Source organism: Tachypleus tridentatus, chromosome 9 (genome assembly GCF_004210375.1).
Source record: "Tachypleus tridentatus isolate NWPU-2018 chromosome 9, ASM421037v1, whole genome shotgun sequence".
Taxonomy (NCBI): Eukaryota; Metazoa; Arthropoda; class Merostomata; order Xiphosura; family Limulidae; genus Tachypleus; species Tachypleus tridentatus.
The window spans coordinates 23,703,243-23,731,172 of NC_134833.1; the positions used below are offsets into that span (position 1 = coordinate 23,703,243).

General features: G+C 34.6%; 1 protein-coding gene and 1 long non-coding RNA gene across 2 annotated transcripts in view; one reads left to right on the top strand and one right to left on the bottom strand.

The window, feature by feature from the left end:
* Positions 1 to 12,537, bottom strand: part of LOC143227040 (uncharacterized) — a 30,676-nt gene extending 18,139 nt beyond the window's left edge. The window contains exon 1 of the long non-coding RNA XR_013014837.1: positions 12,350 to 12,537. This is a non-coding gene — a long non-coding RNA (uncharacterized LOC143227040). The remainder of the gene's footprint in view (positions 1 to 12,349) is intronic.
* The window catches only part of LOC143224863 (glutamate-gated chloride channel-like), a 373,200-nt gene that overhangs the window by 36,315 nt on the left and 308,955 nt on the right, over positions 1 to 27,930 (top strand). The window lies entirely within an intron of this gene.

Sequence of the window (27,930 nt, forward strand, 5' to 3'; positions counted from 1 at the left end):
TGCGCGAAATTCACAAACAAACAATTTGACGTTTTCAAAAGATACATGTGTTAATTTTGTGAAAATGGTTAGCATACAGTTAAATTGTAAAGTAAGTTAATATAGACGCAACTGTTTCTCACCGTAGTCTACTGTGGAACATGTAACAATACAAGATTTAACGTGTCATCGTTATAAAGTTTTAAACGTGTCATCGTTATAAAGTTTTAAGCGTGTCATTGTTATAAAGTTTTAAACGTGTCATCGTTATAAAGTTTTAAACGTGTCATCGTTATAAAGTTTTAAGCGTGTCATTGTTATAAAGTTTCAAACGTGTCATCGTTATAAAGTTTTAAGCGTGTCATTGTTATAAAGTTTTAAACGTGTCATCGTTATAAAGTTTTAAACGTGTCATCGTTATAAAGTTTTAAGCGTGTCATTGTTATAAAGTTTTAAACGTGTCATCGTTATAAAGTTTTAAGCGTGTCATTGTTATAAAGTTTTAAACGTGTCATCGTTATAAAGTTTTAAACGTGTCATCGTTATAAAGTTTTAAACGTGTCATCGTTATAAAGTTTTAAACGTGTCATCGTTATAAAGTTTTAAACGTGTCATCGTTATAAAGTTTTAAACGTGTCGTCGTTATAAAGTTTTAAGCGTGTCGTTGTTATAAAGTTTTAAACGTGTCATTGTTATAAAGTTTTAAACGTGTCATCGTTATAAAGTTTTAAACGTGTCATCGTTATAAAGTTTTAAGCGTGTCATTGTTATAAAGTTTTAAACATGTCATCGTTATAAAGTTTTAAACGTGTCTTCTAGAATTGATTATTAGTGGACAATTTAGATCACTGTGTTTTCGTTGTTCAGATAAAAACGAAGCTGTGAAATATGTTAAGTAAAGTCCATAAGACTAAGAACTGTGTAAATATGATATTTGATCAGAAACGTCAATTAATTTATACAACAAAAGATTCCGTGTAAAAATACAACACTACGCCTCACAAGGTTTAAAATAATTACGAAAACCCAACAAACAATACCACCAAATCTCTGACACCTTCTCAGAGATACTTAGCAGAAAGTAATTCGAAGCAGCTTTTATGTAATGAATAATTGTATTCTAACTATTATGAACTATTGTTTCATGATTTTGCATGTTCTTAGTTAGACCAGTATATTAAATCAGCTACATTGTTCAACCGACTAACCGTTCGTTATACGTAATGACGAGAAACCCTCTTGAAGTAAAAATGTATCTCAGGATGGCTGACATGAGTATTAGCACTTTCACTAAGAAAGCTGGGAACAACGTTTCGACCTTCTTAGGACATCTTCAGGTTAACAAAGAAGATGTCGAAACGTTCTCTGCTTTATTAGTAAAAGTGCTAAAACCCATACCAGCCATCCTGAGATACATTTTCAGGCTAACTGTCAGTTCTGAAGTATGTAGGTATCGTACTTTGATCAGAAATTATTGATAAAATTAATAACAAAGTTTTTTTTGAATGATAGATTAAATGAGAAGAAGATAAAGTTACCCTGCAAGACGTACAGGTCATTTATCTTTCTCAACTTTAATGAAGAGATAGCCAAGCGTCAATGTTATGTGTCACTGAGGCTCCCATAGAGGCTTTGGATGTAACTCCAATGGGTTTTTTGCTCGCCTACGTTTGTTTAAAGAAGTTTTAGAAAGCCTGACAAACGAGTAGGAGTGGTTAGGTTTTCATAATTGTTAGAAAACCAACAAACTATTCGTGGAAACTATAACTTACAAAATAGTTTCGGCTAATAATAAACAGAGTGGAAAAAATGAAATGTCAGATAAAATATTTTATTTTTTAAAGTTTTTCTATGAAATATGTTTTACAGATGGCATTTCGTGCGATAATAAATAGATTCAATTCATAGTGATTACACTGAGCCTATGTTTCAAATGAACATAAGATATTTTCGGTTGTTACACTTGTAAGCTAAGATTTGTTTGTTTGTTTTGGAATTTCGCACAAAGCTACTCGAGGGCTATCTGTGCTAGCCGTCCCTAATTTAGTAGTGTAAGACTAGAGGGAAGGCAGCTAGTCATCACCACCCACCGCCAACTCTTGGGCTACTTTTTTACCAACGAAAAGTGGGATATAACGCCCCCACGGCTGAGAGGGCGAGCATGTTTGTCGCGACTCGGGCGCGAACCCGCGACCCTCAGATTACGAAGCGCACGCCTTAACGCGCTAGGCCATGCCAGGCCTGTAAGCTAAGAACTGACAGGTAATTGACTAAATCCTGCATGGTTATAAAACTTTAATTATAATTAACATTAACTCAAAATCATGACAAGAATATTATAAGCAGACAGTTTTATAATTTCGGAGAAAATAATAAGCGAGTGTCGCAATATTAAACTTTTTATCCTGCTAAGTGCCATCCGATAGAGAATGTCATATAGAAATGAAGGTTCCAAAAAAGCTGTCAAACATCTACAGAGAGTGCCATTTCCGTAGTAGGTATTGCATACTTCATACAAATTCCAGTCTATATCAAGAAATAGCAAAGTACACGTTTTATCTCTGTCCTTTATCTATTATTTTCAACCTTCTTTGTGTTTATTTTATTTTGTTTATGTGACTTGTAGTTTTTGATGTTGAAGTTCGTTTGATATTGGAAATGATATTGTTTTAGAGTAACTTCACTTTATAATATTCAAGGATATGCTGATAACTGCATTTTTGTTTGTTACATGCTCTGGTGATTGACTATAATATATCTGTCTAAATGTTTGTGTTCATCCATATTTCCGTCTATTGATTTGTCCTGGTTTAATGTTAACAAAATCATTCTGAAAACAAGTACGATAAACATTGCACCGAAGTTACAAAAGCAGGATTTCAAAAGCTACAAAAGCGGGCTTTAAGAGCTACAAAAGAGGGTTTCATGAGCTACAAAACTAGGATTTCAAGAATTGCAAAAGCCGGATTTTAATAGCTTAAACCAAGGATTTAATGAACTACAAAAGCATATTTCAAGAAATACAAAACTAGGATTTCAAAAACTAAAAAAACAGGATTTCAAGAGCTACAAGAGTGAACTTCAAGAGCTACAAAATTAGGATTTCAAGAGCTACAAAAGAGGGTTTCATGAGCTACAAAACTAGGATTTCAAGAATTGCAAAAGCCGGATTTTAATAGCTTAAACCAAGGATTTAATAAACTACAAAAGCATATTTCAAGAAATACAAAACTAGGATTTCAAAAACTAAAAAAACAGGATTTCAAGAGCTACAAGAGTGAACTTCAAGAGCTACAAAATTAGGATTTCAAGAGCTACAAAAGAGGGTTTCATGAGCTACAAAACTAGGATTTCAAGAATTACAAAAGCCGGATTTTAATAGCTTAAACCAAGGATTTAATGAACTACAAAAGCACACTTCAATAACTACAAAACTAGGATTTCAAAAACTAAAAAAGCAGGATTTAAAGAGCTACAAAAGTGGGCTTCAAGAGCTACAAAAGCGGACTTCAAGAACTACAAAAGAGGGTTTCATGAGCTACAAAACTAGGATTTCAATATTATACATTTCAGGAACTTGATATATCAGAAATCTTTTGATATATAAATTATGCTGGACAGGTTGTTCTCTAACAATAAAACAAACAATCTATTTGCTCATCAGATAATTTTGAAAACTAAATGAACGAGTTCTCTGTGGTTATTGGTCATGGACTTAATTTGGAATATTCCTTTCAATAAGCAGCAAAACGTAAATATTTACATAAAGTTTTTGATTTCTATACAATTACATTTAAAATACTGAACTTTTGTCACTGTTTGGAGATGGTGCCCAAATGCGAATGAGTATAGAAATTAATGTTTTACACCAATATATCAGAGCGTGGTACCGTAGATCATAAAAAAACATTAAGTGTATATATATATATCCGTAATTGAAATACCAAAGTGAAAGTCGACATGGAAAACTGTTTTGGTTCGTTTTAAACAAAGGATTTCGTTACGATGAAGCAGAAACTGATGAACCAGCCTCTGCTTGATCACGTTCCACTGTACCGTCAAGTGAAGGTCGATTTAAATGAAAGTCCTGTTTCCATAGATACATCATGTCCAAGGTGAAACAGATGATTTCATCACTTTACTACCCTCTATACTGTCACGTTTTCAACATTTTTTAAAAACCTATCAGTGGTTATCATTTCATTATGAAATGAAGTACAATACCACTAAATAAAAACATCTGAAATGGGTCGTGTTTCCTTCAGTTTTGGTGTATATATTATATTCTATATTCCCTTTTTCCAGGCCACCCGCTAGTACAGCGGTATGTCTTCAGATTTACAACGCTAAAATCAGCGGTTCTATTCCCCTCGGTGAGCTCAGCAGATAACCCGATGTGGCTTTGATATAAGAAAAACACACACACACACTCTTTCTCCAGTATGTTTGTAGGAACACTGAGGTATCTTTATTTATTTTAGTTATATCTTAATGTCTTCTTTTCAATATAGCATTTTTCTGCTCTGATATACTCTCGTGAATAACCTTTTCCATTATAGTCAATATAACATTTTTCTGCTCTAATATACTTTCGTGAATAACCTTTTCCATTATAGTCAATATAACATTTTTCTGCTCTGATATACTCTCGTGAATAACCTTTTCCATTATAGTCAATATAACATTTTTCTGCTCAGATATACTCTCGTGAATAACCTTTTCCATTATAGTCAATATAACATTTTTCTGCTCAGATATACTCTCGTGAATAACCTTTTCCATTATAGTCAATATAGCATTTTTCTGCTCAGATATACTCTCGTGAATAACCTTTTCCATTATAGTCAATATAACATTTTTCTGCTCAGATATACTCTCGTGAATAACCTTTTCCATTATAGTCAATATAACATTTTTCTGCTCAGATATACTCTCGTGAATAACCTTTTCCATTATAGTCAATATAACATTTTTCTGCTCAGATATACTCTCGTGAATAACCTTTTCCATTATAGTCAATATAACATTTTTCTGCTCAGATATACTCTCGTGAATAACCTTTTCCATTATAGTCAATATAGCATTTTTCTGCTCTGATATACTCTCGTGAATAACCTTTTCCATTATAGTCAATATAGCATTTTTCTGCTCTGATATACTCTCGTGAATAACCTTTTCCATTATAGTCAATATAGCATTTTTCATTATATACTCTCGTGAATAACCTTTTCCATTATAGTCAATATAGCATTTTTCTGCTCTGATATACTCTCGTGAATAACCTTTTCCATTATAGTCAATATAGCATTTTTCTGCTCTGATATACTCTCGTGAATAACCTTTTCCATTATAGTCAATATAACATTTTTCTGCTCTGATATACTCTCGTGAATAACCTTTTCCATTATAGTCAATATAGCATTTTTCTGCTCTGATATACTCTCGTGAATAACCTTTTCCATTATAGTCAATATAATTTTTCTGCTCTGATATACTCTCGTGAATAACCTTTTCCATTATATACTCTCGCTCATTTTTGCTCTGATATACTTTTTCTCTGAATAACGTGCTCAATAACCTATATACTCTCGTGAATAACCTTTTCCATTATAGTCAATATAGCATTTTTCTGCTCTGATATACTCTCGAATAACCTTTTCCATTATAGTCAATATAGCATTTTTCTGCTCTGATATACTCTCGTGAATAACCTTTTCCATTATAGTCAATATAGCATTTTTCTGCTCAGATATACTCTCGTGAATAACCTTTTCCATTATAGTCAATATAACATTTTTCTGCTCAGATATACTCTCGTGAATAACCTTTTCCATTATAGTCAATATAACATTTTTCTGCTCAGATATACTCTCGTGAATAACCTTTTCCATTATAGTCAATATAGCATTTTTCTGCTCAGATATACTCTCGTGAATAACCTTTTCCATTATATTGTATTTTTCATAAATATTTATTTTTATCACTGTATTGTGTGTTTGTCAGAATAACATTTTTTCTCTCATTTTCGTCAAAATAGCCTTTTCCATTATACCATATTATTTTCCTCAAATACAAACTTTTCCTTTGTATTACGCTTTTGTTATAATAACATTGCTTTTCTCACTTTCGTCCAAATAACTTTTGTATTCTCTTCAACTATTAACTTTCCTTACTATACTACCGCTCACGGCTAGTACAGTGGCAAGTCTATGAATTTACAACGCTAAAATCAGGGTTTCGATTACCCTTAGTGAACTCAGCAGATAACCCGATGTGGCTTTGCTAGAAGAAGACACACACTATACTACCATATAAAACTTTCCATTAAAAATCATTCCCCCTAAATCTGCTTACATTAGCGAAATCTATAAACTATTCAAATAATATTATACGTTCGTCAAAACATTTTATCACTCGTCGAAATAAAACATTCTGTAGAGTAGCCAGAGAAGTAAACGAGTTATATTAAAATTATTTTGGATATGTAAATAAACAATTCACGTCATAACCAGAGCCGATATAAAGTGGCGAATTTATGGTTTGCAACCATTTGCTGAAAAAAAAACGATTGTTTGTTTGTTTGTTTTGAATTTCGCACAAAGCTACTCGAGAGCTATCTGTGCTAGCCGTCCCTAATTTAGCAGTGTAAGACTAGAGGGAAGGCAGCTAGTCATCACCACCCACCGCCAACTCTTGGGCTACTCTTTTACCAACGAATAGTGTGATTGACCGTAACATTATAACGCCCCCACGGCTGAAAGGGCGAGCATGTTTGGCGCGATGGGGATGCGAACCTGCGACCCTCAGATTATGAGTCGCACGCCTTAACACGCTTGGCCATGCCGGGTCCTAAAACAGAAAGTAAAAGGCGCTTTGCATTTCGACACCATGGGCCCGGTGTAAGATCAGACAAGAATATTCTAAGATCTTACGGTCGGTCCTCTTAACTAATTGCTTCTCCTCTAATCTATCAGTTCAAAAACAAAGATGGCTTTGCTGTTCGTTTTGTTGTGAATTTCGCGCCAATCTTCGCGAATGCGAACTGCGCGAGCCGTCTTTCATTTAGTATTGATAGAGTAGAGCGAAGACAGTTGGTCAACAACTACTGCCAACTCTTGGGACATGTGGAAATACTCGTAGTCCTGGTGTAGATTTGCGTGAAGGTTCGGTATGGCCAGGTGCTTAGAGTACTCGACTCAAAATTTAGGAGTCGCGAGTTCGAATCTCTGCCATACAAAACATGCTTGCTCCTTCAGCCATGAGGGCGTTATAATGCGACAGTCAATATCACTATTCGTTACACTGTTAAATTAGGGACGGCTAGTGCAGATAACCCTAATTTAGCTTTGCGTGAAATTAAAAAATCAAACAAACAAATTCTGCCCGAACTTCTTAAAAAAAAATTCACCAACGATAAATGTTATTCCAAAATGTTTTCGTTTCAGTGATTGTAGAACGTGTAATTTCGAATTATTAAAATACCAGTAAACAGATATATACAATAATATAAGGTTATAAAACTTTTACCTCAAGACAGCCCGATACTGTAGATCGAAACGATAATGATTCAATCAGAACTGCCTTCCGTTATTATTGTATTCTTGAATGAACTTTATAATAACTCTCTATTTATAGAAGCTGTAAAGTTTGCTAGCGAAACTCTAGTTAAACAGAACAAATGTGATGCATGAACACATTTTCTGTTTTATTACTTTCTGCTTTAAAAAACAGATGAACAACGAAGCAATCAGTTACTTCAACATTATTTCATAATATTTTTATCGTTTGTAAAGTTCTCACTTTAACACGGATATTACACAGTTTAAAACGTCTTAGGTTTGAGTTCAAGCATTTGGAAGCAATCAAACACACTGTCATGAGGCGCGTCATGGCCAGGCGGTTAAGGCACTCGACTCGTAATCTGAGAATACCGGGCTCGAATCCCCGTCACGTCAAATATGTTCGCCCTTTCAGCCATGTGGGCGTTATAATGTTACGGTCAATAACACTATTCGTTGATAAAAGAGCAACCCACAAGTTGGCGGTGTGTGGTACTGCCTTCCCTCTAGTCTTACACTGCTAAATTAGGGACGGCTAGCACAGATAGCCCTCGTGTATCTTTGTGCAAAATTCAAAACAAACTAAACACTGCCAAGAAATCACCAAAAGTCTGAAAGCCAAACTCAATCAAACTATTTTTATTATTCAGTTTTTGTATAAATTATCTCTTAAAATTACAAACAAAAAATGGCAAAGATTAGGTCATTACAAAATTCAAGTTTGTTTGCAATTGATTTCAATAAATAACTTCAAATAACTTTAACAAAAACACAAATATTTAGTTCTTTACTCTTTAACAAAAAGACTAAAACAACTACAGGTTAAGTTTCGTATAAAAGACCAGAAAAGCACCTTCTGAGTGGATTGCACATTTTTATTTGTATAACTTTGTTTCTACGTTTCGTATTGATGGCCACACGAGTGGTCGAAACGTTGTAATAAAATTAAACAAATAAAAAATATAAATACATAATCTACTCGAAAGGTATTTTCCTGGACTTTTATTTAAAGCATATTGTAGGTTTTCTCTCCTCACGATAAGTTTCAAGATTTAACTGTAGCTTGAACTAACGCGACATGATCGTTGGCGTTGTTAATACAAACGTGATAAAACTTCTCCCAACGTCATAAACATAAACGCAGAGATTGTCTTTAAAATTATTTCTGAAAACGTTACAATCACTGTACACATAAATATACATGCATATATCAAAACTGAAACTTTGTAAGTACTTCTTCAATATTTTAGAAATACTAAAGAACGTATTTCACCTTAAGATATTCGTATCTACATTCACTTTGTTCAATGGAAGCGAGAAACGTTATTTCATTCTACAATATGACATCGATATTTTCCTGTAAGTCCATTGACACTTCAGCTATTTAAAAGATAATACTATGAAATTTGATACTTTCTTTAACCCTATTTTCTGACATTTGAAGTGGAACTGTAACCCTACCATTATGAGGTCTCATTCGGGGTGAATAAAGGTGTAACGAAGGTTCACATGATAGCTTATTAAAGTATGAGAAAATAACATGTGGGAGACTTATTACAACTTTACTTATTCAAACCGTTGATCGGTTTTGTATCACACAATCTCTCATGAGTCACGTGGCAGAAGCAGGAATAGTGCCTCGATGAAATAAGAAAGGAAAACTGAATACGAGGGTAACTTATAATGAACCATTTCTCTATAAAACCATATTCTACACATAGTGTGAGCTTCGTTAACTTGATGTTACTTTAAGAATAAAAAAGAGAATAGAAAGCGTTCCTGGATATATAATGTAGTTTCATAGCTATATCGAAATAAAAAAGAACTGATAATTTAGTGAGGTTATTTTTGTATAGAATAAACTTTATGGAGTGAATATTTCGAGGAAATTTGTTAGTAAGAGTGTACTAAGTTTAGCTCTCCCTACACACGAATAAAATCAGGGTTCTTATAACTTTTCAGTAACGAAAAATTTATATTAACGTAACATTTCATGTGTTTGGTTGTTGGTTTTCGAGCAAAGCCACATTGGGCTATCTGTTGTGTCTACTGCGGAGTTTCGAATCTCGGATTTTAGCGTTGTGAGACCTTCAAATTATCATTGTCCCTCTTTAGAAAGAATTGGGTTCATGTGTTGGCATAGTATTGAAAGGGCTAACGGTTGGAGATATAGTGCCATTGGATACGTTTTGCCCTCTCAGCGTGGACAAGTTGTGACAGTTACTTCTGTTACGTCGTCACGAAAGCTGGATAGAATTCTGGTAGTTCCGTCTCTGTGGTCAGTAGCTCAAAACCTGGGTCAGCTATAAATGAACAGGATATCACTGTCTTGACCGGTTAGCGCATCTGCGCACAGAGTACCATTTCATTTGAAAATTTCAATTCCTCTTTAGATTACTAAATATTCTGTGAGAAAAGTTTCTTACAGAAATAGTTGTCTCAAGATCGATTACACATGTTTAATTAATACTTTAGACAACGAGTAATCAGCTTCTCTGGTACTGTGTTTGTGGTGGTAAGTCTTCTGTATGAGAACAACTAACAGTTTATATGGGGCCCGGCATGGCCAAGCGTGTTAAGGCGTGCGACTCGTAATCTGAAGGTCGCGGGTTCGCATCCCCGTCGCGCCAAACATGCTCGCGCCCTTTCAGCCGTGGGGGCGTTATAATGTGACGATCAATCCTACTATTCGTTGGTAAAAGAGTAGCCCCAGAGTTGGCGGTGGGTGGTGATGACTAGCTGCCATCCCTCTAGTCTTACACTACTAAATTAGGGACGGCTAGCACAGATAGCCCCCGAGTAGCTTTGTGCGAAATTCAAAAACAAACAAAAACAGTTTGTATGTTGGTTATGTTTTTTATATCTGTTGAACATTGTCAGCTTTATTTTTTTCCAGATAAATCATGTTATATATACCATAAAATAATACTGGGTGGATTTTATGTTTCAGATTCAAGCTTTTCATTAACAGAAGTAAATTAGTCTTAACATACGTATAACTTCAAACTGTCAGTGCTCTATTGAAAAGTGTGCGGAAAGGAATAGTGAGGATAAATCTAGATCCACAACTGGAAGATCAAAAGTAAGTTAAAATGATAGATATCATGACTGCGCCACGTTTACAACTTGAAAACACATAAAACTTTGAAGAGCAGAATATGTGGGTCATTTGGCCATTTAAATAACATATATCAAATGTAAACAACATACTTAAATACTGTGCTGCTACTAGAGGGCTTCATAAAGTGTTATAGTTTGTTTTTGAATTTCGCGCAAACTACACGAAGGCTATCTGCGCTAGCCGTTCCTAATTTTACAATTTAGATTGTAAGACTAGAGGGAAGGCAGATGGTCGTCACCACTCACGGCCAACTCTTGGGCTACTCTTTTTAGTAGGGCTACTCACTACTAACGAATAGTGGAATTGACCGTCACATTATGGTACGACGGGGATTCGAACCCGTGACCCTCAAATTACGAGTCGAACGCCTTAATCCACCTGGCCATGCCCGGCCAAGTGTTATAGAGAAGAGATGGCGTATGTGGTTGTTCGTAATGGTGTTATAGAAAAGCAAAGGAACCTTATGTGGTTAGTTATGAAAGTGTTATAGAGAAGAGAAGAAATGACACAGATGCTACTCATGAAAGTGAATTAGAGAATAAGAGATGACGTATGCAGTTCGTGTTATAGAGAATAGATAATGCATGTTATTGTTAACGGAAGTATTAGAAAACTCCTGAGAACAAAGGTATCCCTTAACACTCGCCCGTGTTACTATTACTAGAAACTACAGTCACAAACAGAAGTCTTGTTTTCTGAAAACTCAAATTATAAAGCCCAGAATAATGTCGTTGCCCGGCCCCACTAGTAAACTATGTCATTATGTCAAACGTGTCTTAGTGATTCCGTATTGCGCAATGATAGGTCTGAGGTTTGAGACGTGTTTCTATTGAATGCACTTAATATTTTCAGCTCTTCTAAAAGTGGAAACCAATCTCGTTATTCAGTTTAAATACTCAGAAAAAGCCATTGTGACTATGAGTGCCGCTCTGGTTGCCTTTTAGTGGTTCAAAATTAGTGACGAGTTAGTCCTATAGGTCACTTATTTCGCACATGTATTAGACTAAGATGTCGTTTTCAAATTATTTTCTTAGAAATCAACAATTCACGATACACCACATGATATCCACTAACTCTTATTGCAATACAAATTAATTTCCAAGGTGCTGCAAAAGAAACGTATTGGATAAACGAAATTATTTTAAAAATTACTTGAGAAAACCTCCAAGTTGATCATGGCCACCAGGTGGTTAAGGTACTCGACTCGTAATGCGAAGGTTGCGGGTTCGAATTCCCGTCTCAATAAACATGCTCGCTCTTTCACCCAAAGGGGCGTTATAATGTGACCCCCAATCCCACTATTCATTGGTAAAAGAATAGCTCAAAAGTTGGCGGTGGGTGGCGATGACTAGCTGCTTCCCCTCTAGTCCTAACTGCTAAACAAGGGACGGCTAGCTCACATGGCCCTCGTGTAGGTTTGCGCGAAATTAAAAAACAAACAATCTCCAAGTTGTTATCGTCAGATACATTTATATCTATTTCTAATTATTAGGCGTAAACACTACTCTTTCCACTTGTGTCGCCACTTGCTGCCACGTTTCCTGTTTTAATTAATTATTATTTTTTCTTTAGTGGATACCACAGGTTCTTTCATTAAAAAAATGTTTAATGGATAATATCCATTTTCTATTAAGAGGGTTTTCAAATATATTTCTGTAAAAAAGTTGATTGAAAATGAATTTTCACTCACAGGACAAACGTTTGTCTACTTAAGTTAGATTCCTTCTTCGTCACAGAGAAGTCGACCCGTCTCGAAAAAAAACGAAACTCCCTACAACGAAAGTACGAACTAGATATAAGAAGCAACCAAACATCTTCCGGTTAACTGTGCCAAATTAAAAGCAACACGTTTGATAAAACCACATACGGCCATGTATGGATTAGTGGCTAACGTGCCCAGACTGGGTTTCCCAGGGTTTGTGTCTTGCAGTCCTTTTCTACGAAAACGCACTTTGTACTGTCGGGACAGTGAATGCCCTGTATGAAAGATAGTTAAATCTCACTATTCGATCAGACAAGATTAGCCTGGAAGTTGCTATCGACTAGCTAAATTCCTTTAGTCTATCAGCTAAGCATTAGAGACGACTACGCACAGTGAGTTCTTTAACAGCTTTGTTTGGAAATCCTAAAACACATTAAAAATAAAGGAACCTAAATGCGCCTGATGTCAAAACAGATATCTGCGCTATTAAATATTTAACAGAGTTTTTAATGAGCTTTACTTGGTATTCGCTGGACGTTTTTACTTGTTATTATTTTACTAGTTTCCACTTGTCAAAATGTACTAGTAATTTGTTGTTACTATAATAATGTTTTACGTGTCTTCATTTTACAATCTTGAATTTGTCATCGCTCTGATAAATTTTACTTAACTTGATTAACAGTTTTATTTCTGATCGTTTTGCTTATTTTTACTAGGCATAAAATAATTAGTTCTTATTAATTTATATTTGACATAACTAGTTCTTACTAATTTATTCTTGGCTTAACTAGTTTTTACTTGTCATCGTTTTACTAATTTATACTTGACATAACTTACTAGTTTATATTTGCCATTGCTTTATTAATTTATATTTGACATAACTAGTTTTTACTTGTCATCGTTTTATTAATTTATATTTGACATAACTAGTTCTTACTAATTTATTCTTGGCTTAACTAGTTTTTACTTGTCATCGTTTTATTAATTTATATTTGACATAACTAGTTTTTACTTGTCATCGTTTTATTAATTTATATTTGACATAACTAGTTTTTACTTGTCATCGTTTTATTAATTTATATTTGACATAACTAGTTCTTACTAATTTATTCTTGGCTTAACTAGTTTTTACTTGTCATCGTTTTATTAATTTATATTTGACATAACTAGTTTTTACTTGTCATCGTTTTATTAATTTATATTTGACATAACTAGTTCTTACTAATTTATTCTTGGCTTAACTAGTTTTTACTTGTCATCGTTTTATTAATTTATATTTGACATAACTAGTTTTTACTTGTCATCGTTTTATTAATTTATATTTGACATAACTAGTTCTTACTAATTTATTCTTGGCTTAACTAGTTTTTACTTGTCATCGTTTTATTAATTTATATTTGACATAACTAGTTTTTACTTGTTATCGCTTTACTAATTTATATTTGACATAACTTAGCTAGTGTTTGCTTGTCATCGTCTTGTTAATTTTTACTTGACGTGAGTTAACTAGTTTTTACTTATCCGTAAAGGATATTCAATACATTATGAAAGCCATATTTTATTGACGTCTCTTTGGTTATGATTTGGCTCTAAATCAAAGCTTTCTAACATATATACTAATAATGCAGCCGTCCCAGAATGAAGTATTTGTAAACCAAAGTATTTTTGTAGCTTTTAACATTTAATTCAACAAAGAGTATTTTCTAAGATGACACGCTCATTGAAAACTTATAAGACGTCATTGTTAGGCGGTTTGAATATTCTATTCACTTCCGAACGTGTTTGTTCAGCGCCAGTTACGTGTTTTGAGAATATGTCCTAGTACTGTAAACATGACGTCAAAGCAGCGTATAGCGAAGTGCTCGAAATAGTCAACATATAAGTTAAATTTAGACAACACCATTCAAGACGAGTGCAAGTGTTTCACGTTTCTAGTTTTATGAATAAAATTACATGACTTCTTTGTTTAGATTTTTCACGTAAAACCACACAAAGGGTTTCTACGGATAACTGTGGCTAATTATGAACCGACAGATTAGAGAGAAGTCGGCTAGTTAACGTCTTCTATTCTGATCCAACCGAACAGTGGGATTTGTCTGCCACTCTAACGGCGTACCCGCGGTTTCAAAGTGCAGAAGGTGACTTTTTTTTTGTAACAACATAGTGCGAACCATAAATCATCAGATTCTCAATTCGAGCAATGTAATATCGAGGTAATAAAACAACATTGGAGCGTAACTATATCTCTTTGTATTGGAGAGTTTTCAAAAAATAACGTTTTAGGAAGTTCGTGGTTGTACCAGTAAACATTATAATATGTTGAACGTATTAGAAAATATTGTATATTTTATTCCGTCAACTGAAGTACAAAGAGCACTTTTTGTTTTCAGTCCTAACGATTACTCGTGACTTGCTTTGATACTCTTTGTTCCGGTGTTAGCCGTACGTAGGTTTGAACTGATAGACCAATAAAAAGTCGGCTTGTTAACAAATTTCACCACCAACGATGACTTAATATTTTGTATGTTTGTAGTTAAGCACAGAGTTTCACAATTGGCTGTCTGCGCTCTGCTCACTACTGGTATCGAAACCCGGTTTGTAGCTTTGTAAGTCTATTGACATATCGTTATGCCGCCGTGGGGCGCAGTAGTTGGACTAGACCGTCACTTTTATGACCAATCTATTACACAGCTTCAAAGTACAGAGCGTGTTTTGTTTTTGCGGTAACAGGACGTAATATTTGGACCGATGTATTCACAGTCCATCACGCTAACCAGCAGGCAACGAGTTAACATGTTTCGTTTGTTCAATGAATGATGTATACTTTATTAGTGAATGAATATTGGACTTTTCTGAAACGTTTTTGTAAGTAGAACGTGTAATAATTCCTCATGTCCGATTTAATAGTTTTAAGCTACTTTCAAACACAAAAGTTGTCTTCACCTCTAATTACGTATATCAATAACCACGTGTAGTGAAAAATTAATAACATATCATTTGTTTTCTAAAAATATTTAAGATCTATTTGTTTTCGTACTAGGAGAAAAAAGTGTATTACCAAAGTGACCTGATGGGTTCCAAGGTCTTATTAGTTTTCATATTTAACCCATCATGTTCGTAACTTCTTATCATCTATCCATCAAACCAGAAAATAATATCACGAGTGGCTTTGGGTACAAAAGTTGACCCATTTTAATAGTGTTTATCTAATGTAGTTCAAAGCCGTGATAGACCAGAGGTAAGCACCCTCTCTCCCAACTATTGGGCTACTCTTTTCCCACGAAAAATGGAATTTATCGCTACATCATGCTGCCCTTATAGCTGAAAGAACGAGAATATTCACTGACGGAACTTTAACCCATAAACCGAAGGTTGCGAGTAGAGCGCCCCCTAGCCACCAGACCATTTAATGTTGCGAGATATCTACGTATGTCTTTTTAAAATGTACTACAAATAATAAGAGACGTGAGACTAAATATGAAGAGGTTGTTTTTTTTTTGGAGGGGGAATTATATATTTTGAACTAAGTGTTTTCAGTAGTTGTAAATGGTCTTTAAAAAAATTAAAATTCAATGTTGCTCATATGTATTGTTAAGCCTTTTATGAAGTCGGATAACTTCTGTTAGTTCTTTTTTCGAAAATTAATTTCATACGTGTTCTACAAGCTTTATTTGACAAGCAAGCATTGCAAACCACAAGAGTTTATAATCAGCAAAATACATAAAACAATTAAAATGCTATAGTCCTAGACAGACTGAGGTGAAATATTTATTGACGTTAAACTTAATTAAAACTACGGTTAACATAAATGTTTCCGTTTTCTTTAAATCACTTACATGAAAACTACGCTGGTTTATGTCAGTAATTTGTTTAAGAACTTGTAAGACAACGAATGAGTTTCATGAGAATTGTTGATGTGCTTAAAGCATTTCGTTACCCATTTTGATCTAAACGGTAGATTTAATAACAAACCCATTTTGATCTAAACGGTAGATTTAATAACAAACCCATTTGTCAGGCTTAATAGTACTTTTAATTTATTCTGATAAATTGTTCTATTTTTACATTTGTTACGGTTTTAATTTTAAATTAAAAATACAGCACTTTAGGAACCTGAGTATGTTTCTGAACCTTTGGAACTATAAAGCATTTCAGAAACTTACGTATGTTTTAAAACCCTTAGAACCACAAAGCATCTCTGGAACCTACGCATATTTTAAACCTTTAAAACCATAAATCAACTTAGGAACCGACGTATGTTTTCTAAATCCTTAGAACCACAAATCATCTCTGGAACCTACATGTGTTTTTGAACCTTTAAAATCACAAAGCAACTTAGGAACCTACGTATGTTTTTTAAACCTTTGGAACCACAAAACATCTAAGGAACTTACGTATTTTTTATATGCTTAGAACCACAAAGCATCTCAGGAACTTATGTATGTTTTATATATCCTTAGAACCACAAAGTATCTCAGGAACCTACGTATGTTTTTAAACCTTTGGAACATACGTATTTTTTATATGCTTAGAACCACAAAGCATCTCAGGAACTTATGTATGTTTTATACATCCTTAGAACCACAAAGCATCTCAGGATCCTACGTATATTTTTAAACCTTTGGAACCACAAAACATCCCAGGAAAGTAAGAAACTTAAGTATTGTATATGCTGAGAAGTATTAGCAAATCTTTGTTTTAGAATGAAGTTCGATCCCTGTCTTGATGAAGTTGGAACATAGTAATTTGATGAATTAATTCCAGTCTAGTTGTTCACAAAAAGAAAAAAAAAGAACATATCAGAATATTAGCGTTGTAGAAGTTAAATCTTTTTTATTGACAATGGAGATCAAACGCTTGAAAGCATTTTTCTATTAGGATTTGTAACCTGGTTGCTATAGATGTGGTGTTATTCTGTGGTCGTCTAAAATTGGACTATACATCTGTTTATGTTCTGGAAAGACATAACATAAACAGATGTAGTGTTATCTTGTGGTCGTTTAAGGTTGGTGTATACATCTATTTATGTTATGTCTTTTTAGAGCATTTTGTTATTTGATGTATGTGTGTGTCTACATTGAAATAGTTCTCCTGGTCTTTAATTATTAGCATGTAACCATATCGCTTTGCATAATAACATGTTATTTTGCGAGTGCTATTCGTAATGAGGCATAAACTGGTTTGTATAAATGGTCTCCCATATTCCGTAAAGTTTTGTAAAACATCGGTATATCATATACTCCTGATTTGAGCATAACATTTTTTTTTTATTTTATAATATATAATATTTGTACATGCAACACTTATAGGAAATGAACAAAAGTGCAGCTACATATTAGAGTAAAACTATACCTTTGAATAATGTTTCTAAATAAGCCTTTTCATTGAAAGTTTCTCATATGGATTTTCTCCCAGTTGCATAGCGGTAAGTCTACGACCTAATAACACTATAAATCGGGTTTCGATACCTTTGATAGGCACGACCATTATATAGACCATTGTATCTCTTTGTGGTTAACTACAAAATAGCGAGCAAAGAAACTCACACGGTTTTGTCTCTGAAGGATTCAGCGGGTTTATAACGCTGTAAATAGGGTTTCTATACCCGTGGGAAGCTCAAAGCACAACACAGGTAATCCATTGATTGTGTAGATTTGGACTTAACTACCCACAAACAAGCCCATATTTGTCTCCTTAAGAGAGATTCGTGTGGAGGTTTCATGTTTGTTTCATTTTTTTCGGTAGGGTTTTAACTCTTTTTTTAGTTATTTTTGTGTTTCATAGCTTTTAGCAAAAGTACTTTTATTTGCTTTTCTCGCGTTTCATATTTTAGGAAGTAGACAAATGTTGAGAAATGTCCCTAACTTTTAGTCTTTACAAGTTTTACTTTTAAAAAAATGAGAACAACTGAAGTGGATTTTTCTATAAAAAAAAAAAAGAAACAGTAAAAGTGATGTATTTAGGGCTTTAGTAAAAACATAAAAAATTAAAACAAAAGCGCCTAAAACTCGGGCTTGTCTGTCATGATCTGCCGTTATAAATGACTTCCATAACCTTGCCGTACAGGAAGGCTAGAGAGCGTATTTTGTTGCTCTTTTTATAAAGAAGTAGCTAGTGTTTGTCTTCCTGGAAGTATTTCCAGGACTCGTCATGAAAACCTAACTTGAGTCGTTATGGTGAGCTGTCAGATAGATGAGATACGTTCATTCTGTCCCAGCATTCCGGCGCAAATGTACGTGCCAATTTATCACTTATGACACGTACTGTGTTTCTGGTTGAAGAAAACATTGAGCGAACCTAGTCGGAGAAACATACATAGTAATTGATCGGTGTACAGTAAATCTTTCCTTCGTCGTTAGAAGGCAGTGCTGCGGAACGTTACGTTGAGCACTTGTATCGATCTAGTTACGGCTTTCAGTGGCTGGCTCCCTTGGAACACTTTCTGAAAATTGCTTTGACCCTTTCCAAAATTTTCGTTTGCCTGCTGTGGGCACTCGCAAAGTGAGGTTGGGGGGCAAGATTGGAATCGAAGGTGTAAGAGACGTGTAAGAAAGTGAATTATCGTATCGGAAACCGGGTTCACAGACAAGGATATTTATCCTGATTTTTATTGACGTTGTTCCTAATGAGGCTAAGCTTTAGTAAAGCTAACAATGGAGGAAACACGTGTCTTAGGAATCATTTGTACTTATAGCAAAATAATTTGAGTGAGTAGGAAATCTTATTTTACCCAAAACGCTGCTTTCAAAAAATAATAATTTATATTTTCCATTAAGAAACGATGAAAATATCAATCTTTTTATAAGAGTGGAATGGTTTCTATAGCTGATATTTTTCTATTTTCACGGTGCAGAAAATGACAACGTACATAAATAATGACGACATTAGATACTAGTAAAACGGTGTCCATGATTGGTGAAGAGATACTGAAATAAGTGTGATGTCTAACCTTACTGGTTTAGTTGCTTGCATGAAATTATCTATCTGTCACGTGCCACCATAGCATAAAACATTAATGTTAATCGTACTTATAAGCATGTCCAATACTTTCAACAGTAATGGGCAGTTTTTGAAAAGTAATGTTCATATATTTACAAATGGTAAATAACAAGTCGCACATTGTTTCAGAGAGAACTTACATATTAAGCATTATTAATACACTCTTATGGCTCGGCGACTGTTTTTGTCAATTAATACCCACAATGGAGACACAAAATATATAACAATAACTGTACTGGGAGTTTCAGAAACTGTTCTTTTGGGAAATGACAGCGAGTGCGAAGGTTCGGATGCGCGATAGGCATCCATTAGCGGTTCACGCCGCGCAGCTGGATGAAACGTGTCTTATTTCTTGAATACCCGGGAGCCCAGTTAAGTAATAACCTATGGGTCAGACAGGCAATATGGGCGTCAGGACACGTTGTCAAGTAATTTTACGAGAAATAAATAGGTCTTCACGCACTTATCCTTTTCGCTTTATTATTTAAGTGTAGCACCAAATCTGATTCAGACATTCTCTCAGGATATAAAGATGAACATGAAGAAAACAGTGAAACGCACCATTAACTTCGCAATGATTTTATTTAAAAAAAAAAAAAACTTAAAATGATCTATAACTTGTGATAGACGTAAGCTACTTACGTTGATCAAAAATCAAACAACTAAACAAGTTACAACTTTACCAGTAAGAAAGAATATTTTAAACCGCACAACGTTTCGATTACTGGTTCGATCATTCTCCCAAAGACAAGTTTTGATATTTAAACTAACATTCAGTGAATAATCCAGTTTCACAAACCGATCTAACTATTAGTATGAAATGTCATAAGATAAACATTCACAATGTGGAGAACTGATTCAACAATGGCGGGACCCTCTCTCTTTGTTATCGATATTTTCGTTCGTGTATGTTTTTATACGTGTTTTCTTATAGCAAAGCCACATCGGACTATCTGCTGAGTCCACCGATGGGAATCGAACCCTGATTTTAGAGTTGTAAATCCGTAGACTTACAGCTGTATAAGCGGGGGACATTTTCGGCCGTAATCCCAATATAACTGCTTTAAAAAAATGTTTTCTCTTCATGAACCTCTAATCTGTGACGTATTGTGGGATATCAGTAAAAATATTTGTACATGATTTATGGTATAAGATAAACCTACATGATTTATGGTATAAGATAAACCTACATGATTTATGGCATAAGATAAACCTACATGATTTATGGTATAAGATAAACCTACATGATTTATGGTATAAGATAAACCTACATGATTTATGGTATAAGATAAGCCTACATGATTCATAAAACAAGAATTAAAGAGTCGTAATTAAATATTGTAAAACTGTTAAGTACAATTCAAAGATTTAATCCGAGAAACGTTTTATAGAACAGCGAGAAAACAAAAATAGCCTATAACTGAATTGTTTGTAACTTATATATAGTTAACCATAAATTTAGACATTTGCTTCAAATTAATCATGTAAGATAATTCTATTATCCTTTACGACTCAGCAGTATAACATGTTTTATCTTTATTATTGATTGTTACCCTTGACTTTGGACACTTGCTTCAAATTGATGGTGTAAGATAACTATTACCCTTTACGATTCAGAAACATAGAAACAGTAAGGTGTTATGCTCTGAACATAAGAGATATTGAACCATTACATGTTGTAATGTATATACAGATAAGAACATAGTATACCATTTGAGATCCACTAAATACATGCATATAAGGAACTATTACGTTTCGTACCTTTGTGTAAAACCAATAATTCCACAAGTCTACCAAAGGACTGTATTATATACACTGAAGGAAAGAGCAGTGTTATGTGCCCAGGAAAACGAGAAGGTTTCTTTTGTTTGTTTGTTTTTGTTGAACTTGAATATATAAATAAATGTTGTTGTTAAGCGCAAAGCTAAACAAAAGGCTATATGTACCCTGCCCACCACGGATATCGAAACCTAGTTTTTAGCGGTATAAGTCTACAAACATGGTGCTGCGCCACTCGGGGGGAAGGGGGGATTGGTGGCCTTTTTTTTATTTCTATATATGTTGGACGAAAATAACTAGTACATTATATACTTATGAAAAAAATAAATTCACGAATCTTTAACGAATTAATCGCGAAATGTATACGTAAATATATGTTCGAGGGGTTTAAATTTCATTAAGTAATACATATTGATTAATTTCATTTTTCTTAAATCTTTCTATGACATCTTTGCTGATAATAATCTGTTTTTAACATTGTAAAGTAATATTACATTGGAAATCTCACCGCTTAGTAATAAGGTTAACATAAATACTCCGTTATACGTAAACAACCGCTATACAATTACAGTAGTTCGAACACGATCAAACAGAATACTGAGTTATTTGTTCAAGTAAGTTGTATTAGTGTATATAGGATAACAATTCTTAACTTTTATACACACACACATATATATATATATATAACAACAACCTATGTGTCTGTTTGTTCCTTATTTATCTACTTCTAGGTCACTTGGCCGATCTCAACCAAACTGAGAGGATAGTTTGGAACAAGGGATATGTTAATGGGGAATTCACAAACCCCAGCCCCATTATTGTTGTTATTGAGCATTTTTTTTATCTTTCACGTAAGTTAACGTTAACTACACTAACATCTGGCGCCACGTCCTTGGACCAAAAACAAAAGTAAAAACAATTACCTTTTCTATAACACAACATATACTGTGTATACTGTGTGTGGGGAAGGTACATATATCTCAGACAGTTTTTTACACTTTCTATGGAGAAACAAAATGATCGCCACTATTGCAATAACACACAAATTCAGTTGAAGTTTCTTCCCCAACAGTCACTATAAAGTTGTTATGAAGAGTCGTTTCTTGAGTTACCTCCACTTTTTACTTTGACCCACGACATTTCAACTTTGAACCGTAACACAATTCTGCCGTCAACAATTGTCAGTTAATTAATCGCTTAAAACACTGTCGAACGACCTTTAATAGGTGGATGTTGACATCAAGTACCAGAATGTACCACTGCCGCCATTACTTTTTCCTCTACCTACCACGTCACCCTGACCATCACACGCACACACAGTGTATACCATGTTTTACGTATATACATATCGAGTTCTTAAAGCTGAGGTAGCAATGAATACTTTAACTGTATTTGACGTTATAAATATACTGTGAACGTTGTTTTTGTTATTTATCATATAATCTACCCCCACGTTTTTCTAAACTTCATAACCTGAGCATGGGACGGGTACTTCAACTTGTATCTAATAAATGTTTCAGATAGGTAAAGATACTGTGAACGCAATGCCAGTACCATTAGATACCAGTTATTAATTTATCTAATAAATATGTTTTAGCTAGGGAAGGATATTGTGAACGAGATGGCATCATGTTTTGTTTTGTTTGTTTTGTTTTGGAATTTCGCACAAAGCTACTCGAGGGCTATCTGTGCTAGCCGTCCCTAATTTAGCAGTGTAAGACTAGAGGGAAGGCAGCTAGTCATCACCACCCACCGCCAACTCTTGGGCTACTCTTTTACCAACGAATAGTGGGATTGACCGTCACATTATGACGCCCCCACGGCTGGGAGGGCGAACATGTTTGGCTCGACTCGGGCGCGAACCCGCGAGATATGGCATCAGTGCTTTACTTCATATCACACGCAATGCCTTTTTTGTAACAGTGCACTTCGGTACTTGTTGTTTAGTTTGTAACTTTGTGTACGTAGCATGGCTGTAGTTGGAGGTGTAAAATTCACCAGTCTTTTATTGTGTGTGTATCTTAAACAGATTCAATACATTTCTAGAAAGTCTTTACGGGTTTTTCCTACCCAACTTTTATGGATACTTAACTTATTAAAATGCAGCTTAAAGCACTATAAACTAGAGATAGCTCTAGAATTTCCACTTCGACTTATTCATTGTATATCTCTGCACAGTATTTCTCTACTTTTTTTACTAACAAACAGTACGATTGACCGTAACATTATAACGCTCCCACGGCTGAAAGGACGAGCATGTTTTGTGTGACTAGGATTCAAATTCGCGACCATCGGATTACCAGTCGAGTGCCTTAGCCACCTGGCCATGCTGGGTCTTAAAATATAGTACATCTATTGTTGTCTCACCTCTTTTTTAATTTCATGTTGGGCGAAACATGAAGGGTAATATCTTTGTTTTCAACAATAAATAATTGTGTTTTAAATGGTGTATTACTTTTATTAATTAAATAACATAGTAAATGAGCACAATAATGAAAACATAGTTTTATTTATATAAAACAATGTTTCGAATAGCAACTTTTGTTAGACTTACATCAGAAAACTTAATTCACTTCCACGTGTTACAAATTCTCCATATCTCTGCTGTGAACATAGAAACGAGTACAGATCTTTAGTGGCTGACGTAATAAGTTTGCTTCATATTGATTTTAGGTTTGTATAATTAGAAAGAGTATTTTGACAATTAAATACTTTAAACCGCCGGTCCTTCGTTCAACAATTAGTGTTTGATTTGTTATTCCCTGATAAATATTTTAATCATGATTGTTAGACGATGTTTTAAACACGAATCTACATTTATAAATCCAAACAGTAACATGCAGTTCGGTTAATGTTGTAAATTGTGATTAATAACGCATCTATGAATACGAAGAGGCGGTCTGCGCATTGCGTAATGAAAGTGGCACACACGCACACTGGCTGTTGCAATGTTTACATACTTTTGGAAATCTCGTATTGTTATACGCGGCGCTTACCCAAAGTGTGCTGCATACCGTTATAGACCGCACCAAATAATAATGATGTACGATCGAATCGGTCTCCCTTTATGGCTTAGCCACGTGTTAGAATTCCCACAATTGAAACTACTATATTGCAAGGAGATATACTGTGTTCCTTGATGATTTGTGTCCAATAATAATGCCGTATTTAATTAACGTGGGCCCGATGCTGAGAAGAACGAATAGTGTGTTTGAACTTCGTTTATACCGAGGAAGTTTCAATGTTAGCAGTAATTTAACTTTTCCTCAAACTTTCTTTTTTTAAGGAAATGTTCGGTTCTTAAACATTAAGAGATAATTCTTTCGTTGAATTCGAAAACCCTTTAACGAATTGTAAATCGATTGCAATAGAAATTTGTAGAAATTAACTTGTAACTAAATCTTCGTCATTGTTCAAGAGCAAAGAGATAGTGAATTTCATTTACACTGGTTGTATTTTGATGCTCTCTTCATTTTAACAGGAACTTAGAATCCATTTGTTCAACCCTCTGTGTAGTAGACTCATTCGACGTGGTTATGTTTTATGTTCTTATGAAAAATGTTTCTAACTAAAACTCATGCCTCTCAAAACTACACGAGGGCTGTCTGCGCTAGCCGTCCCTTTAATTAGCAATGTAAGATCAACGGGAAGACAGCTAGTCAACAACACCGAACGCCAACTCTTGGGCTAATATTTTGCTAACGAATAGCAGGGTTGTCCGAAACATTATAACGCTCCCACGGCTGAATAGACGAGCATGCTTGGTGTGAAGGGGATTCGAACCCGCGACCCTCAGATTACGAGTACGAGTCATGCGCCCTAACCACCTGGCCATGCCAAGCTGATTTTAAAGAGTTATTAGCACGTTGTTGTCTTATACCACATGTCTCCCATGTCTTCTATCGAAAAATTTGGATCTTTGTTTGTTTCTTAAGCACTAAACTAGCAATAATTTATCTGTGATGAGCCCATAATTTACAGCTGAGCCACTTGGAAGCTGTGGATATCTGATATAGCCGTTTAGCCCATTGTGTGAATAAGGTGCCATCTGATTAGCCCATAGCGTAAATAAGGTGCCATCTAAGCGAACAAAAAATGTGCGTATTTGCTGTAAAGTTTCATAAAGCACTTAACATGATATTATTTTTTTTACTGTAAAAGCATCTATACACTGTACCATAAAACAGCGTTTAGTCATCATGTCAAAACTATTAAGAACTCTGGGTATTCATACTGCTTACGCAGCTACATCAATATTTTTGTTTGATTCTCTTCGTATTAAAATACAGACTGTTTTTCGTATTTGTCTTATCTTCTCATCATAAATAAAATACCATTGTTATTGCAAATGGTTTGACATATACCTAATTATTCTTTATAATGCGCTGGGAATCCATATTTCACTGGTATAACTCAGTTAAGTACTTAATAAATTTATAGTACAGGTTCTACAATTTCATAGTTTTGTTAACGATAATGGCTGATTTAAGAATAAATTTTAAAAAAATAACTAGGAAATTTAATTAATTAATTTGGAAAATATTTACAAGAATTAATGAATAAATAATCGATTAAGCGTTACTAACATGGTGTAACGGTTTGCTTTGAATTTCGCGAGCTACACGAGGGTTATCTGCTCTAGGCAACCCTAATTTAGCAGTGTAAGTCTAAAGGGAAGGCAGCTAGTCATCACCACCCACCGCCAATTCTTGGGCTACTCTTTTATCAACGAATAGTGGGATTGATCGTCACATTATAACACCCTCACAGCTGAAAGGGCGAGCTTGTTTAGTGTGACGGGAATTCGAACCCGCGACTGTCGGATTACGAGTCTAGTGCCTTAACCACCTGGCCACGCCGGACCATTATGCGACGGACTTCAGTAAAACATGAAACAGACAGTAAATCAGAATTCGTAAATTACTAACATAAAAACAAAACAAATGGTAGAATTTCCTGCTCTTAGGTTTATATTAAAATAAGCGCAACTGTTGTGTTTCATGTACTCAGAGTGGGTTGTACTGTTGTGTTTCTTGTAATCAGAGTGAGTTGTATTGTCGTGTTTCTTGTACTCAGAGTGTGTTGTACTGTTGTGTTTCTTGTAATCAGAGTGAGTTGTATTGTCGTGTTTCTTGTACTCAGAGTGTGTTGTACTGTTGTGTTTCTTGTACTCAGAGTGCGTTGTACTGTTGTGTTTCTTGTACTCAGAGTGGGTTGTATTGTCGTGTTTCTTGTACTCAGAATGAGTTGTACTGTTGTGTTTCTTGTATTCAGAGTGGGTTGTAGTGTTGTGTTTCTTTTGTTCAGAGTGGGTTGTACTGTTGTGTTTCTTTTGTTCAGAGTGGGTTGTACTGTTGTGTTTATTTTAATCAGAATGAATTGTACTGTTGTGTTTATTTTAATCAGAATGGGTTGTACTGTATTTTTTGCTGTTTCTGGAGAATAAAGGAAAAAAACAACAACAAAATGTTCGTGTTTATAAGTTGTTATAAGTTATTGTTGTTTTGAATTAAGCACAAAGCCACACAATGGACTATCTGTGCTCTGCCCACCACGGGTACCGAAACCCGGATTTTAGCGTGCAAGTCCGCAGACATACCGCTGAGCCACTGGGGGGCGAGTTATTATAAGTGTTATAAGTTATTATAAGTTGTTATTAGTTGTTATAAGTTGTTAATATGGTCTAACTATTTTAAAAGATTAAAACGCACATAAGTAAAGCCACATTTTCTAACCATACACTATAGTTCGTACATGAATTGAAAACGTGTGTGATGGTGCAGTTAAGAAATACTTGTTATTCATGTATTCAGGCGTATCTCGTTTGTGTATATGTTCAATTGTTTACGGCTCTAATGTATTCTATGATCTTCAAATGTATTACGTAATTTACATTTACGAAACATGGAAAGCGAAGCTACGAATTTCTAATTTCTATATTTAACTCCTTAAGTGCTTCATTTCTAAAATATTAACAATTCACAACACAACAGACGGCACGCATAATCTCTCCATTATTGTACAATAACCGTCATACGTGTTTTCAGAATCAATTTGAACCGTTTATACTTGTTATAAAACTGGGGGAAAACATAGTTTATTAAGAAGCATTTCGCGTTGTTTTTCCGTTGTCGTTTCAACGCTTCTGTAGGTGATTTTACTCGAGTTAACAGATTTGATAACTGTGAGAGTTTGTTTGATGTTTTTGTAGTAATAAAATATCATAAGGAGAGGAAAACATAAGGTGGTCCATTATCTTGAATCTGAATGCATACAGAATAATGGTTCTTCAACTGATGTTGGCCCCGCTAGTACAGCGGTAAGTCTCCATATTTATAACGCTAAAATCAGGGGCTCGATTCCCCTCGGTGGGCTCAGCACATAGCCCTACGTGGCTTTGCTATACGAAAACACACACACTCAAACGATGTTTCTCAACACAATAAAAAAAAAGATGGTTCGTTCCTTTTGGCTCGTGCTTAGAAAGGTTTACTTTAAATCATGATTTATGCCTAGCGAACGTCTTTGATCATTTGTTGTTCTAATCCTGGAGATGTTTTCCACTTATTTTGACGAAGATGAATTTTATTTAAACTTAATTAAGTGATGTTCTATCAAAAACAAAATATTTGTAGTTTTGTTTCTCGACGTTTTTGTCCATTGAGTCATTTGGTTTGTTTTAAACCTTTTCATATTGATATATATTTGTCTTTAAAATATCTTTACTTGTTCAACATGTTCAGCACGTAATTGCCTGCAGTATAATTACTCCAGAATAATTAATTATTTAT